The sequence below is a fragment of the Accipiter gentilis genome, chromosome 1 (assembly GCF_929443795.1).
Source record: "Accipiter gentilis chromosome 1, bAccGen1.1, whole genome shotgun sequence".
Classification (NCBI taxonomy): Eukaryota; Metazoa; Chordata; class Aves; order Accipitriformes; family Accipitridae; genus Astur; species Astur gentilis.
Window position 1 is genome coordinate 52267960 of NC_064880.1, and position 15266 is coordinate 52283225.

A 15266-nucleotide genomic window follows, 5' to 3' on the forward strand; every position below is an offset into this window, starting at 1 on the left:
CGATTAATAACGTTTTCTCTCTTTACACAAAATACAAGACTAAAGATACAACAACAATGTCTTGAAAGCTGTTCTTAAATTCTACAGCCATGCCATTTCTTATCAATGTACAGCAATAGTATTTTTACTGAACTTAAAAATAATTTATAATTTTCTATATTTCATTATAATATGAAACAAATGTGGGCTGGCTGTTCAAAACAAGCCTTTAGTATAGGCCTACTCTAAAAAGTTATATATCATTCAAAACTATCTAAAAACTAAGCACTGCAAATACAGGCAGTAAAAAGACAACCAGCAAAACTGAAGGCTGGATTGCACTTTCACCCGTATGAGTATGACCCAGTAGTTCATTAAAAAAACACTTACATAGTGCAGGCATTTTCTGCTAACAGCAAAATTCAACAAGTAATGATACCCACCTCCACCAGTAGGTCTCCTTGATGCATCCCTATTTAGTGAGGCCTATCCAAAACACAGCGATAGAAAAGCAACAACTGAAAATTTTGCATAGGTACTCTAAGAGGGAATTGTAAGAGTGAATTTTTCAACATAAAAGTTTAAAGTTTATAAAGTTTATATCTCATAGAAATGTAAAAAAGAAATTATCGTAAATTACTTTGCTAAAAATCAATCTCTGATATCAGTTTTGAAAACATTCCCATGGATTATAGTCTTAAATGATGCCCTTTCCCCAGCAGTGAAACTCTGCCAGAGAAATATTAAATGTTCTGTTCTGCAGAAATGGGAATGCACAGATGCAAGCAAGAAATTTTAGTTTGAACAAATTTCCTATGTTTCCTAGAAGAAAATATAACTAAAATCTTAATCTGGGTCACCTGTCCAGTACAGCATTCAACATTTGAATCTGGATCTGATTTTAATACGAACCCGTATCTAGCTTCTACAGAGTATTCAGAAAAAACTATTAAAGACAGCATTATTTAAAAAATACAAAATTCTTAATTTCCAACTGCAAACCAAACAACCCTGTCATGGGTTTCTGAAACAGCCTGTAAAAATAAATGTCAAAATCATGACTGAGACTTTTAAATCAGTAAATGTTTGTATTAGGGATGACAATTTATAACTTTCTATCTACTACCAGAGAATGGGAAATTCAGTAGTAATCAGGGTTTAGCCAAAAAAAGAAAATATTCCATGTGCTGATGGGATACTTGCGAGCAACGTTTCCTGAAAGCAGCTTTAAATGGCTGTGTTTCATTTTGGCTTTTTTACAATTATTATTATTATTTTATGTATTGCATGTGCCAATTTCATGGGTTGCGATCAATGTATTGGTTGTATTCAAAAACATCAAAAAGCCCTTGCAGCAAAATGCCTCATATGTTCAACTCTGGTTGCTCGATAAACAATTTCTAGCAAAACTGATGATCTGCTCGGGCTCTGAGCAACTCTGAATTTCTTGTTACTTCCAAAATACATTGTGATTACTCAACTATGATAAATATGTCGAGATTAAAGCCACATGAACGTACTGAGACCCACTCTGGTATTTTTAAATTTCGCCACAAAATGAACATAGTTTTAGGGCATGATTCTCATTAACAGGATATATAGTGAACTCTAAAATGTCACTGAGAGCTTGTACTGTTTTTATTTTGGCTCCCCAGGGAATCCACCAGGCTGAAATAATAATACAAAAAATATACATTCAACCCTACTAAGCTAACCGAACCAAATGTCCCTGTAAGCAAGAAAAATATATAAATGTTCAATGAGATACACAGGTTAGTTTTTCCATTCGGCTCACCCAAATAGAAAAGAGCTATTTGTAAAATCAGAATCAATGGTTATAGTAATTAAATGCTGTTCTAGCTCTCTCCATCATTTTGCTTCTCATATATAGTAACAGATGTTGCATCTAGTCTAGCTCACAAAACAGAGTCAATATGTGACACTATCACAGGACTCAATTTCCAGATCAAGATCACAAAGGCTGAAGATCTGAAATCACAAGGGCACTTTGTTTTTCAGGTTATGTGTGTGGAGTACGTGTGAACTGTATAATGTCAAGTGAATAAGTACATTACAAGAAATCATGTAACTTGTTAGCAGATTTTAGAGTGAAGTGGTAAGAGAACTTGATAAGTCCAAAGATCTGACAAAAATGAATGTGGAAGACCAAGAGTGATTTTCACACAGAAAGCTCATGTCAAGCAATGCAGACAGCTTACAGATCTGATAAAGTTTCAGTGCTGAAATCGGATCAAACTGATACCTAATGCAATTAAAACATGTCTAAAGTTCAGAACAAAACTGGTATTTATTTAGTAAACACCATTCAGCCATGCAGATCTAATCTTTGGAATGCCAATGAACACTAGAATTGGCTAACAATAATGAGTAGGAATAATCACTTACTGAGTCTAAACTAGCAGAAAATAAGTAAGGATTTTCATTTGTTTGTTTATTAGCTCGTTAGTTTATGAGGAACTTATGATTAGCTGTGGAGTTTAATGTACAAGTTCCCAGTTCAGATGAAACAAGTAAAGAACATACTTACACAGCTGCTGACAAAATTTCTGCCAAATTTGAATGAGGGAAAAGGGCCTCAAATAGATGAGGTTTGCAACAGTTTGCTTCAAAAATTGGAAGCTGGGACTGAGTAACGAAAGGGTAGGCAGCGAAGAAGTTCAGTCCCCCACCCATACTGAGAAGCAGCAATATGAACGCACCGGGCAGCCAACTAGCACACAAATACTACGACCAAGACAAGGAACTTTGCCATGTTGCCCAAAGGGAAAGGTACACATATAGTTATAAGGGGAAAGACTAGGAAACAAGCCTCATCCATCCGCCAGTTCACTACATAACTTACTTGCTTTTGAAACACAGACTGAAACTACAGAAAAAACTTTTCATTTTGAAACCAAAACCAGTAACGCTGAATTCGGGTTTGATGTTTTAAAGGTTGTAGAAGAGTTTTATTCACATTCACTCTAATTTCATAAGTCAAGTTTCAAGGAGTTTTAATGAGACAAATTCTTCTTTTTACATTTCAATACACATGAACGTTTGTATCTTTTTAATGAGTTTATAGGATTTTACGGTCTTTGAGCCTCCTTCTACTTAGGTCAGTGTCAAAACTTTGGCCGAGTTCAGTGAAAGCAAATCAATCCACTGGCAAGAAAAATCATACTTCTTATAAGGATCTGCTTTTTCTCTGATTATTGGAAGAAAACATAAAAACAAGGCTAAGAAAAAATGTTCCTTTCATTGTCACTTACTTAGTACTTCATTTACAACTACTCACAAATACTTTTTCAATTATCGTTTTTCTTCTTAATTGGACACTTTATCATCCCATTTTAGTGGCTGCCCCTGTACTGGATCCCAATTAAGGCCACAGCCATACCAGCGGAAAGCTGCGTTTGCTGTTTAATCACAGTTATACATGCTTTAGGCTAAAACCCTTTGTAAAACTGCTATGCCCAATTTACAGTCCAGACAAACTGTTTGAACGGGACCTAAGAGGATTCTGCTTTAATACTCAGAAGGAATAAGGCTCTTTAATGCAGAAAAAGCCTCCTAATGGAGTCAGCATATAAGTCTTCACTACTACACAAGCATGACAAAGGTACCTGGCAATCTTTTACACCAGCAGTCCTAACCTGCAAATGCTAATGGCTGTGACTTTTAAATGGCTAATGCTTACGGAAATGCTGAAGTTAAACACTTTAATGTTTTTGGGTTTTTTCTTAGTGAGTAATGCTTTCTCACCACACAAAGTGCTAGACGGCAATGTTAAAATTGGAACTGTTCCTTTCAAACTTCCCAGTTTCCACAATAAGTGTTGTCTCATAAAGTTTGTATTTCAAGGGAAAGGTTCAAAGACTGAGTGTTTGATCACACAAAGAAATCTTCTGTACTGCAAGTTCACAAAATCATCCATTTTATTTAATGCCTAACTATTTGGTAATTGCTCATATTCAGTCTCACACCGGCTTGAATGATTTCAGCTTTTAATGTGCCTCATCTCATTCTGAGGCACATCAATCCATGAGTAGATCGCAGCACCTTGAAATACTAATGCTTGTCACATACTTTAATCTCCTCTAAAAGGTCTTGTTCGTTGTGTGCTTAAATCTCTTAATAGCTTTTTCTTCTCCTTAGGTTTTTACTTTTGTGGCAACCAATTCTAGTTAGGATGAAGTTTGTTTAATTTTCATCTTCGTGAAGTGCAGGAGCAATAATCTAAAAGCCTGAATTATTACTGTTATTAATAGAAAGGTAAAATTGCTTTTTCTAAAAAATGACTTTTTTCCCAAAGCATGAAACTCTCTCAAAAATGTATCTATAGTAATAAAATAAACTTTTCAAAATGTAGGAAGACACGTGGGAACTTATACTTGATCACGTATGAGGATCACTCAGATATGCACAACTGGATATCACCGCTAAATTTCTAACATTATTGTATAGCACAAAGTCTGGGAATGACTGACACTGTGCTGCTAAACACCTTTTACAATAATGAGATTATTCTTTTATTCCAGACTCATTTTTATTCTCTTGTCTGTTTAACTAGAAACGTGTACTTGCTATTGTTTTACCTCCTTGCATGCATTCCAACGCTGGATACCCTGCTGATTTCCCTCCCACACCAGCCCCTGTAAGGGACTCGCCTTCACAGCAGCGGGGAGGTGGGATGCACGCTGCAGCACCACTGTAAGATCTCGTTTGTTGTAGGGGCTCCGCTGAGAGCCGATGCATTCACACGCAGGCCTGCGCAGGGTGCCGTGCAGTGGTTCGCTTCCATGTTGTGTCAGGTCTGTGCTCAGGCTGCTGCAGGGGTGAGTCACGGCCTCACATCATACCAGCCCTTCTGACGACTTTTCCTTATAAATCAAACTACAGCATAAATTATTTCTGTCATTTTCCTTCCAATATGCAAACAGGAATCTGATGAAAAAGAATTGCTCAGCTGAGCAAACCCACAAGACTTTCCCCAAACCCTCTGGAGAACAGCCACACCTCTTGGGAGAGCATTTTAAGGCTAAATTAATACCATCTGGACAACAGCAACAGTTCTTAAAATTATGCTCCGCTGAAAAGCTGCTGCTGTCACACACACACATTTTTTTAATCCTTTACTCATTGCTTATTTCAAACCATGTGAAGACGTAGCATGAAGTTACCTAGTCTCGTTATTCAGTCCACAGTTTCAGACTCATCAATGTTCATTCAGCCCTTCAGCTATCTCAGGTATATACATAAAGTACTGTGCTAGTCAGTATGATTACAGACCTGCTGTGTGATAAAACAAACACAAAAGCTAAAAAATAATAACAATAATAAAAAAATTCTATCACCTCCTCTGTGGAAATACTAAGCAATCTTTGGTGTCTGGGGCTTTTTTTTGCTCACTGTTATCCAATACACTTAATAACAATTGTCCCCAATCTCGAAGATGGCTTTATTTCAGTCTTTTCTATTTCTAAATGAATGATTATTGATGATGTGAAGTGCTCTTACATTGCAGTTCCTGCTTAAACAGTATTTTAGCAGTAGTAGTGCCAGGGATGGGGCAGGGTTAAAATATTTTCTTGTTTTAGTCTGTCAAAACACTCGTTGAAACTAACATAACTGATACATTAAAATATTTATGTGAAATCTGTCTGTTCAGCACTCAAGCACAGAACTGATAAGTATAGTCAGATTCTTACTGGATGTCAATCAACTTATGAATGAATGGAACCATTCAATTAAAGGGCAATGATACAGAAGCAAACACGCATTTACACCTTGCTATCCAGTAAATACTGCCCATTTTCACTTCAGTATGCAGGACAATGCTGCCCTTATGCTTCTCCACAGTTCTTCATATTTTCTTTCAAAACTATGAGGCAAAAAAGATTAAAATCAAGACATGAGCTGTTTATGAAATGTCACTTGGGCAGTCTAGGAATCTCACTCTAGTCATCAAAGATGATACTTAATTTCGCTGTGAAAATGTTTACTCAAAAAAAGGGTCACCTGCAAGGTGTCAGCATAGTTCAAACTGTACTCCCATTTTGTAACAATCTGCAAACAGTTTTTCAGTTGGGACAGTGGGGTTTTTGGTTTGTCTCACCTCTATATATGACCTCTATAGTTTAGGAAGAGATGACCAAACAATGACGTGCAGGTCAACAGCCATCTTGCCTGCGTTCAGGTGGCGCCTGAACTTCCACATTCTTCTTCCAAACCCACAGATACTCAGTTCTGGAGCAAAACCTCTACTTTCTATCAACGCTTTTCATATTTTGTGGGAGGGGAGGGAAGCTCAGCATTTCCTGAATGTACTTTTTCTACATCTTAATATGCCTAGTGTTTCTCTTCTCCTCTCTCTCACTGTCCAACGAGCAAACAGGAGCAGGAGCAATTCCAGGGCTTTATGAAGTAGCTGTCAATGTCTACCCCACTGGCAGAGGATGAAAAGCACTGCTTATTTGCTGCTGTATGTGTGAGATTTCAGCAGAGCCGTCATGGAGCAACACACTGGGGACCAAATGAGTGTCAAGTGTGACACTTGGCAGGGCTGTCTGCCAGGATTTGAACCTGTGGTTCCAGAGAGTCTAGATGTTAGTCTAGGAAATCCAACCTGCTGCTTAGATGATGAAACCATCCCCAATTTAAAACTTGCAGCCTTATTCCTCTGGAATGTCCCTTCAGATGAATGGAATATCCAACCATGCTGGATAAGCACATTAACTGGATGCTTTTACTAAAACGATCAGAAGTAAAATAACTCTGTTGACATTTAAATCGCCATAATCTGTCTGCAAACCTAACGCTCCATTGAGATGAACAGGAACATACATTACTTAGGTTTCTATCCATCTACAGTATGATTGTACAATATCCACTTATATTCAAGAGGTTACCTTTGCAGTCAGAGGGCAGTTAAATTAAAAACTTGAAGATGTCTGTTGTATGTACTTATGGTCGTATGGTCAAGATAAGCATGAATAAGATCCCACATATTCTTTAACAATTAATGAGAAATACTGCATCCACAACAAACAGAACTGCAGTAGCTGTCTGATCAGAAAATGAACAATCTCAAACATTTTTAAAAAATTGTCAAGTGTTGATTTTTATGAAGAACATTGAAGATTGCAATGATGAGTAGTCAACAAAAAGTTTTCACTCATTTTCCCAAATACTAAATGCCTACCTTTAAATTACTGGTGCTTAACAGCTGCAATAACTATAATTGGGTCACTACAGCTTTAATCCCCACTTTCACACTTGCATCTTGAATCTAAACAGCTGAAAATAAAATCAGCAATGAAGTAGCAAAACACACCTTAAATTTCTGAAGCAATAGCACTATTCTAACACTCCAGAGGTAATTATTATCCTTAATAACACCAGATACAATTGAGGCTTTTAACAAAAGGAATGCTGCCTTGAAACCGTCTGCTACTACTCAGAATTTGACTGCTATGAAAAATTGTCAGCTGAGGAATAAATGTGCATTATTAATGATAGGTACATGATGGGATGTGCAAACTCTCTGCCCAGAAAGGGTTGGGAAAGGTTAAATTCCTTTACTGTTAAAGGAGAAAGTTGCACAATATGCCTTAGCCAAGGCTAAAAGGAAGACCTTCTAATGACAATACCAAAAACAACAGGTTTGAAAGAAAAGGGCTTAGATGAGAATGTATTTGTGGGTAGGAATGGATTTCCTAAATATTGAGCGCCACTGTTTCTAAACAGTTATTTTTTTCATAATGGTTCTTTCCACATACAGTGTTGTTGGACACTGTAATCAATGATCAAAGTATTTCTTAATATAAAGTTTTGTTAATGAAATTAGTCAAATCAGGCACAATTTATCAGGCAAGAGAATCACAGTTTTCATACGATATCAATTCTAACATTTTCTGTTGAATAACTTGTAAAACTATGTGCATGTTTATTTCAGCACTGTGTGAAGAGGACTGCTGGTATTTGGTTTGAAGAAATCAGGGATGTTAATACATGCTCGAAATAACAGAGCATAGCTCCTTGTGAGCTTTCCCCAAAGGATTTAGCATAACTCAGAACCAGACTGGTCTTCTGTTTTTAAGATATGAAGCAAACCAAAATCACATGTTGCCTCCTGAACCACCTTCTGCAGCTCAGATTCAAAATAGTCTTAACAATTACTCCAAATTATGTCACCTACAGACAGCAGTTCACGCAAGCACAGTACATCTCTAAGTATGTGATTAATACAGTGACATCTCTCTCAAAAGTAGGAATATTGACGTATTCAGGTAACACTCAAAAAGAAAAGACACCTGATCCTGAGACATGCTGTGTAGAATACTTTGTATTTTGAACTTCCAATGCAAAGACCAAAACAGTGATTACGATCCTGCTATTGACTTTACCATCTATTCTTTTGAACTATTTAAAAAGGTAGAGGTAAAAGTTTGAACAGATCTTTCAGAAAAATTAGTTTGACTGGGATATTTTCACTTGAATTTTTAAAGACACATTTTTTAGGAGAAAGATATTAGTGAATAACAGAGTCTGAAAATTAACCCTGCAAAAAATTCTGATGAAAATTATGCCCATTAGGATAAACCTGTGCCAAGACCAACACTGGAGAGTGCTCTCAGGGGAGCAGTCAGTTGCAAGGGCTGGAACTGTACAAGCTGCCCTTTCACTGCAATGGCGTTCAGATGTGTAGAACATACGTGAAAAATACAGATGGATTTATGGAGGGTGAAGGAATATTATGCTATGCTATTATTTATTCTGCTGCAATGCTTTCCCCTTTCTTGTAATACTCCTGACCAGTGCCATTCACTGGAATGAAAGATGAAGCCAGGGCTTCTAACCATGCTTGCCTTCTTTATATTTACATAATTTAAATCATTATTCCTAAATACTACAACAGGTACTATGAAAAATAGTTTTATATTTCTCTGTTATATACTGAAACATAGAGAGCCTTTTCATAAATTAGAAACGAAGGCTGTGACAAACTGGGAAGAGAATAGGTATTTTCTGAATCTGTCAAGCACCAACAGCATCCAGAATTTGTCCCAAATTCACCTTTTCTATCTTATAGCGATAAGAAGAAAGGAAAGCTGTTTGACACATGAGATAGCTGGATCAATATCAGAAAGCATGATTCATGGAAAAGGTGATGATAAGAATGTCAGAACAGAAGAAAAGTCAAGAACGTGGGCCAGAACATGCAGAAATACAGGCAAGTGGACAGAAGTGGAAGAGAAGGACCAAGAGCGTAAATAAAGCATTGATGAAAGGAAAAAGTCCTCTGGCAAGCAGCAATCATCACACTATGAAGGAAAGGCAATACTGACAGAGCTCCACTGTTTGAATTCATATGCCGCCTCTGTCTACCCATTCACAGACAGGTAATATATAATGTATATACACCAAGTATATACCAAGTATAACAGTGCATGTCACAATGGCTGGCGTTGTTCACCAATGGAATAGGGTAAAATTTCATTAAACAAAAATTAAAATTTTATACTGAAATCAACAAAACCCAGTAACTGTTGTGCCTGACAGTTTGAACTAATGGTCAGTATGAATTCTTAGAAATTGTGCTGTTCTATCTCTTTCAATGCTCTTAGGCTTCACTACAAATTGTGTGAATATAAAACATGGTTTCAGGAGTTTTCAGCTGAGGGCTTTTCTACAACAGGAAAACACAAGCAATCACCATGTTTCTACACAAAGAATTCAGCTCAAGTCAAGATAGATTTCAACTTTGACACAAAAAGCAGAGAAACAGATTAGCTGGCAGCTTTTTAAGCAGTTGGCAGGGAATAACTATAAATTCACTTCTCCCACTGGCTTAAAAAGAAATTTGCTACACTTATTACTGGAAAGAGACTCATACAGGAGATTGTTCCAATCAGAACATTATATGGTACAGCAGCATTTGAGTTCAGAGTTTCAGAAATATTTGTACTGAGATTTCAAAGTCATGTGAACGCTACCTTATTTTCTAATTATTCCTTTGATACTTAGCATCGAGTTGTTTCAAAAGATATAAACTTAGTTCCCCACATTTACTCAGTCTCTTCAAAAGTTTCACCTTTCTCTTACTAAAATTTTTTTCACCAAAGACAAAACATTGTCTGGTACACAGACACAGAAGTGTGATTTTCAGTTTCTCACTGCAAGACATGATGGCAAATTGTTCAATTTTAACTTCACAGATTGTAAGGTGCGTGAATACAACATCTATACCTCCAATGAAAAAAACATGAACAGAAAGACGCACTGAACTACTAATCTGCCTTACACTGCCAAGGTCACAGAGGGCACACCAGGTCAACGCATTAAGTCCTGAGTGCTAGTAATAGCTGCTCTTCCTTTAAGATGTCACTTTGCATTTGTCTAGAGAAATCAAGAAAGGAGTTAAACACGCTGTTAATGTAGGTGACAGGCAGAGTATGCAATTTTTAATCAGTAAATTGGTTTACAGAAGCAAACTTTCTGTTAAACTAGCTTTCAACACTAGAGCAATATACAATAAATACACTTTTAACAGAGAATGATTCTATTAATAAAGAACTTACCTCATGTAGGACCATCTTTTTTTTTTTTTTTTTTCCTGAATTCAGATGTGTAGGTGATCCACGTCTTGGGCTTCATCTCAGATACAAAGTTGTAAGAAAACACTACAACTGCAGTTAAACAATGAAGGTAAGAGACAGGCTAACTCATACAGTCACATTAAGATGTCCAGACCAGGCAACCCAACCCCTTCTGTAATTTTCAAAAGTAGACAATGGGAGTGCTTATGCCTCTTTTTCCTATGAACATTCAATATTATTTGGACATCTAAATCTGCCTTGGGCTCCATTAAATCACAAAATTATCAGAAGGCCTCAAAATATATCTTAATAAGGTAAAGGGTTTTTGTGGTTTGGTTTTTTAATCATCATTGTTGTGCAATGTGGCAAAATGTCAGAATTCCCAGCATTTCTTTCGAAGTACTTTCTTCATGGAAATGTACATAAGAGGTGAAAGAATGGAAAGAACTGTAGTATCTCTGGTCACTGTATAACCTAAGGGCCTCAGTAGTGGACATTTTGACTATAACCAGATGGCTGCAGGCTGCCAAAGTATTCACATCTTCAGCACAAATAATATTTTAGTAACTCTTGCTTTTCTGAGCAGCACTACACAGATTAGTCTGTGCCGCCTACTTCTGTCAAGTGTCTAAACCAAGGCTACACAGTGGCTTCCAAGCTTTTATAAGTAAACCTTAGAGTCATTACTTTCTGCCTTTCATAACTTATCCCCACTGCCAGACCACCGCCTCTTCACTATTTCAAGCCTTTTGCCCACTTGATTACAAACCTTAGAATGGACAAAATTTTACTAGTAGAAAAGTACTTAATTAAGTCATCATCTTAGTCTACTTGTATGGAAATACAGCACAGTGATGCAAGGCCTCAAAAAAGAGCCATACTGCTTTAAAACCACAGAATCTTTTTTATCAACTCAGACCACAGCACGAGCATTTTATGACAGTTATAACAGCCTATTAAACAATACTATAAGATATGAAAAGTTCATCGTGTCCAACATGCACAGGCAGACCTACAAAGAAGTCAATGCTCTAATGTGCTAATGCCTTGTCCCTTCTGGTGTGGACTGCAGCCCTGGGTTACATACTATCAACAGTTCTGCAGTGTTTCACAGCTACGCGACTCCCTGTCCAAGAGCTGCTGCCTAACCAGAGCCATAACTCCTCCACTATCTGCTATTCCCTCCCACGCTCCAAGCCATGCAGAAACATCAACTGCTGTTCCTGTCCAAAAAACACACAGCACTCGGCTTTGGTTTTGGGCATGATTAGCTGGTTCTGCACCGCAGTTGACTACTGGCTGCCTTCTTGTCATGCCTGCAGTCCTGACCTCTCCATTGCACCCAAACTCCTAGCTCCCAGATCCCTCTCCCACTTCCCCACTCTCCATTTCCCATATTTTCAAGCTCTTTCCATGTTTCCAGAATCCATGTTGGCCAGAACTTGCCCGCAGGTTTGGTCACTTTTGGAGTAAAATTATATTCATAAATATAACTGTTTGTGAGGTCGTATCACTTCAGTTCATAATATCCTACCTTGTAGAACTATTCATTGTAGAAGACAAATTCTGTATGAGAACCTTGATTATCAAATACTGCTTCCACGTTGTAGAAGCCAGCACAAGTCACAGCCTTCTGTGGAAGGCTGTAAATCATCCCACTTCAACAGCTAGTTGAGAGGGACTGAATAATTTTTCTGATTGCCCACATGTCTCCCACAGAAAATACTGGGGAGTAAAGGTGATTAGCATTCCAGTTAATAGAGCCCAAAGCTATTAATAATAAATCCATTATGACTTTTAATTAAAAACCCCCAAACTAGTCAGACAAAATTCACCCCATATAATAAAATAAATCTATAATATCAGTAATAATTAGCAATGTATCCTGTAGGATTAAAAATAATTAATATAATTACATTTTGCAGTATTTTTAAATAGGTAATAGACTGCTTCAAAGAAGCTAATAAAATTATATTCAGGACCTGTAGGCTACTGTCCTGGCAGGATATACTTTGAGTATAGTCTAAAATAATGAATTTACAGGTAATTAAGAAGTATCAGGCACTGGATAATTATTTTTAATGATCTTGCCCTCCTTCTTGAAGATAACAAAGATTTGGGGCCCCTTTTAGCAAAATTTTGTAACAGTCAAACTTAGTGTGTTGCCCACTGTTCACAACATCCAACAAGTAAACAGGTTATCAGTGTATTCCAAGACAGCTAACAACTGTGATTACAGGGGTATACAACAGCATACGCAAGTATGAAGCCCAAAATTCTTATGTAGGCACCAAAATAAATAGCCAGTTGTCACAAGGGATAGGAACAGGCAACGGACAAATAGTTGCTAATAATCTGGAGATTTTTTTCTGGGGCAGCTTACACGAAAAAGGGTGGTGAGTAAGGAAGAGCAAAGCAGTTAAGAAGCCAGCGCAGACCAAACTGGGAAAACAATGTGTGACACTGTAAAGCTATGGGGAATTTAGAGTGGAGGGGAAAAAACCAACCAAAGCCATGCTATTCGCATTGCATTATATAAAGACTCAATGGACTTGGTCAAAATTTGACCAAAGAAGGCATCCTCCAAAGCACTACAGGGAAAATTACTCTGCAGTGTAAATTCATTAGTTGATTGGAAGTTTAAGTGATCTTGCTTGTCAGAGGTTTTCTGCTTACAGGCACTACAGAATTTTTGCAGAGAATATGCAAAAGCATGAAGAACATGGGAGAAAAGGAAAGAGAATTATACAATTTCCATGAGGCCTGACAAGTTTAGGCATACAGTTTAAGATTTAAAAAAGCAGTTCTACTATACATAATTGGCTCTTACCCAACAATTTAACTAAGTAAGATTTATGTAGACTCCTGTTTCTCAAGACAGATATCTAAACTGCACTCCACCCATACTGAATCTGCCAAATTTTTTGGTTCATAAACAACCCATTTAGAGATGTACGGAGCTTCGGGAAAGAGAAAAGGAAAGCGCCATGCTAAAATTCCCCAGTAGGAAATATCTTCCTGGAAAAGTTATCATATGCAGAGGAGTTTAAGTAGCTTACCAAAATTAAAAATGTGTATGAAGAACAGAGCAGCATTACATGGACAAACTGAGTTCCCATACTATAAGCCTAGATTAAATTATCACACTTACAAAACAACCTCTTTGTATAGCATAAAAACCCGAACCCCAGAAGCAATGCATTTCTTTGCCCAAAATGAAGATTTCTTTCAAAATTAAATTTGTTTTTAAAAGAGGCCTAGAACTACTAATTTCTAAATTTCAATTAAAAATTACAGAATATCATAGTAGCACTGACAGAACAAGCCAAACAAAAGCTGTGGTAGATTAAATTTCATGTACCTATATATTGAAGATTCAAAATCTAAATTTCCCCCCACAAAAAACTGATGGAACACTTCTGCTTATTCCTCTTTGAACTCTAAAATGAATTTTCAACCTTTGTTGCTACATCCCTCAGGTAATGTTATCAATACCTCCTTCAGAAAAGAGATAACTAATGCATGGTTTTGGGGTTGGGGTTTTTTTAAGTTATTAGCTTAGCTCTTACACCATGACATAAACAGTAAATACCTTAAAAGGATATGAATGAAAATATGGGAGAACGAATTAGAAGCAGAAAGCATTTTATAAGAGAAGGGGATTTAGAAGGCAAGAGCATAAAAAGCAAATAACTGTGGCATCAAATTTAGTATCATATCTTGTTATTATGCATACTGAGAGAAATTTCCATGTTAGATGGTGAAGTATTTAATCATGTAGCCAAGAAGTTTTCCTTTAAACATCCACTATCCCACAGCTATTAAGTCCAGACTACAGTTCTGGAGTCCACAGTTCCCTCCCTCTCAATTAATGAGGGTGGTGGTTCAAGAGAAAAGATGCACAAGAATTCTGATGTCTACTGATGAACAGAAAATCCACTGAGTTATAGCTTTCCAAACAGGGTATCTTCTTCTTGCTCCCTTCCCTCCTAGGTCAGCTTCCACAGTATGAGATACACTGGAAAAGCCCTCCCTCAAACACATGGGCTAGAGAGGTCATAGATGATATTCAATAAAACTTAATGCTGCATCAGTTGACTTTGAAATAAAAATTCTATTGGGTGCTAAGAGATCCACAGAAACAAGGATGATCTATACTACTTGAAGTTCAACCAAGGTCTTGTGCAAAAAGGTATGCATGGGACTGCAGAGAGAGGGGCTCAAGAGAAGTCAGCAGTTGCAATGAAGTGTTTACTGTCTTTTTAAATACATACTGATGGCATAAAGCATAGTTTTATGGATTTGCCTGCATTGCCACATTACAGACTGTAACCACAAGCACCAAACCTTGTTTGTCCACATCGCTTAATTCTCCTCTAGATCAGCTTTGAAGCAATCCAACTAGATTTCTCCAAGACAAACCTAGGGCACAACTCTGAGCATAGTTCTCTTCAGTCACTGTTGTAAGAGTCAGCGAAGAAAACACTACATCAGCCCGGGCTCCCTGCACCCAAAATCCACACAGTCCTAGAATTTTTTTCCTCAATATCCCCTAAATGTCTTCATACCATAAAAAGAAAATGTAACTTTGGTGGCATGTAATTAAAGCACCATTCTGGTATACTGCAGCAAAGATTGTGTGTTTTCAGACTGTGAACTGAACCCTGCCCCCTCCTCAAAACTGTG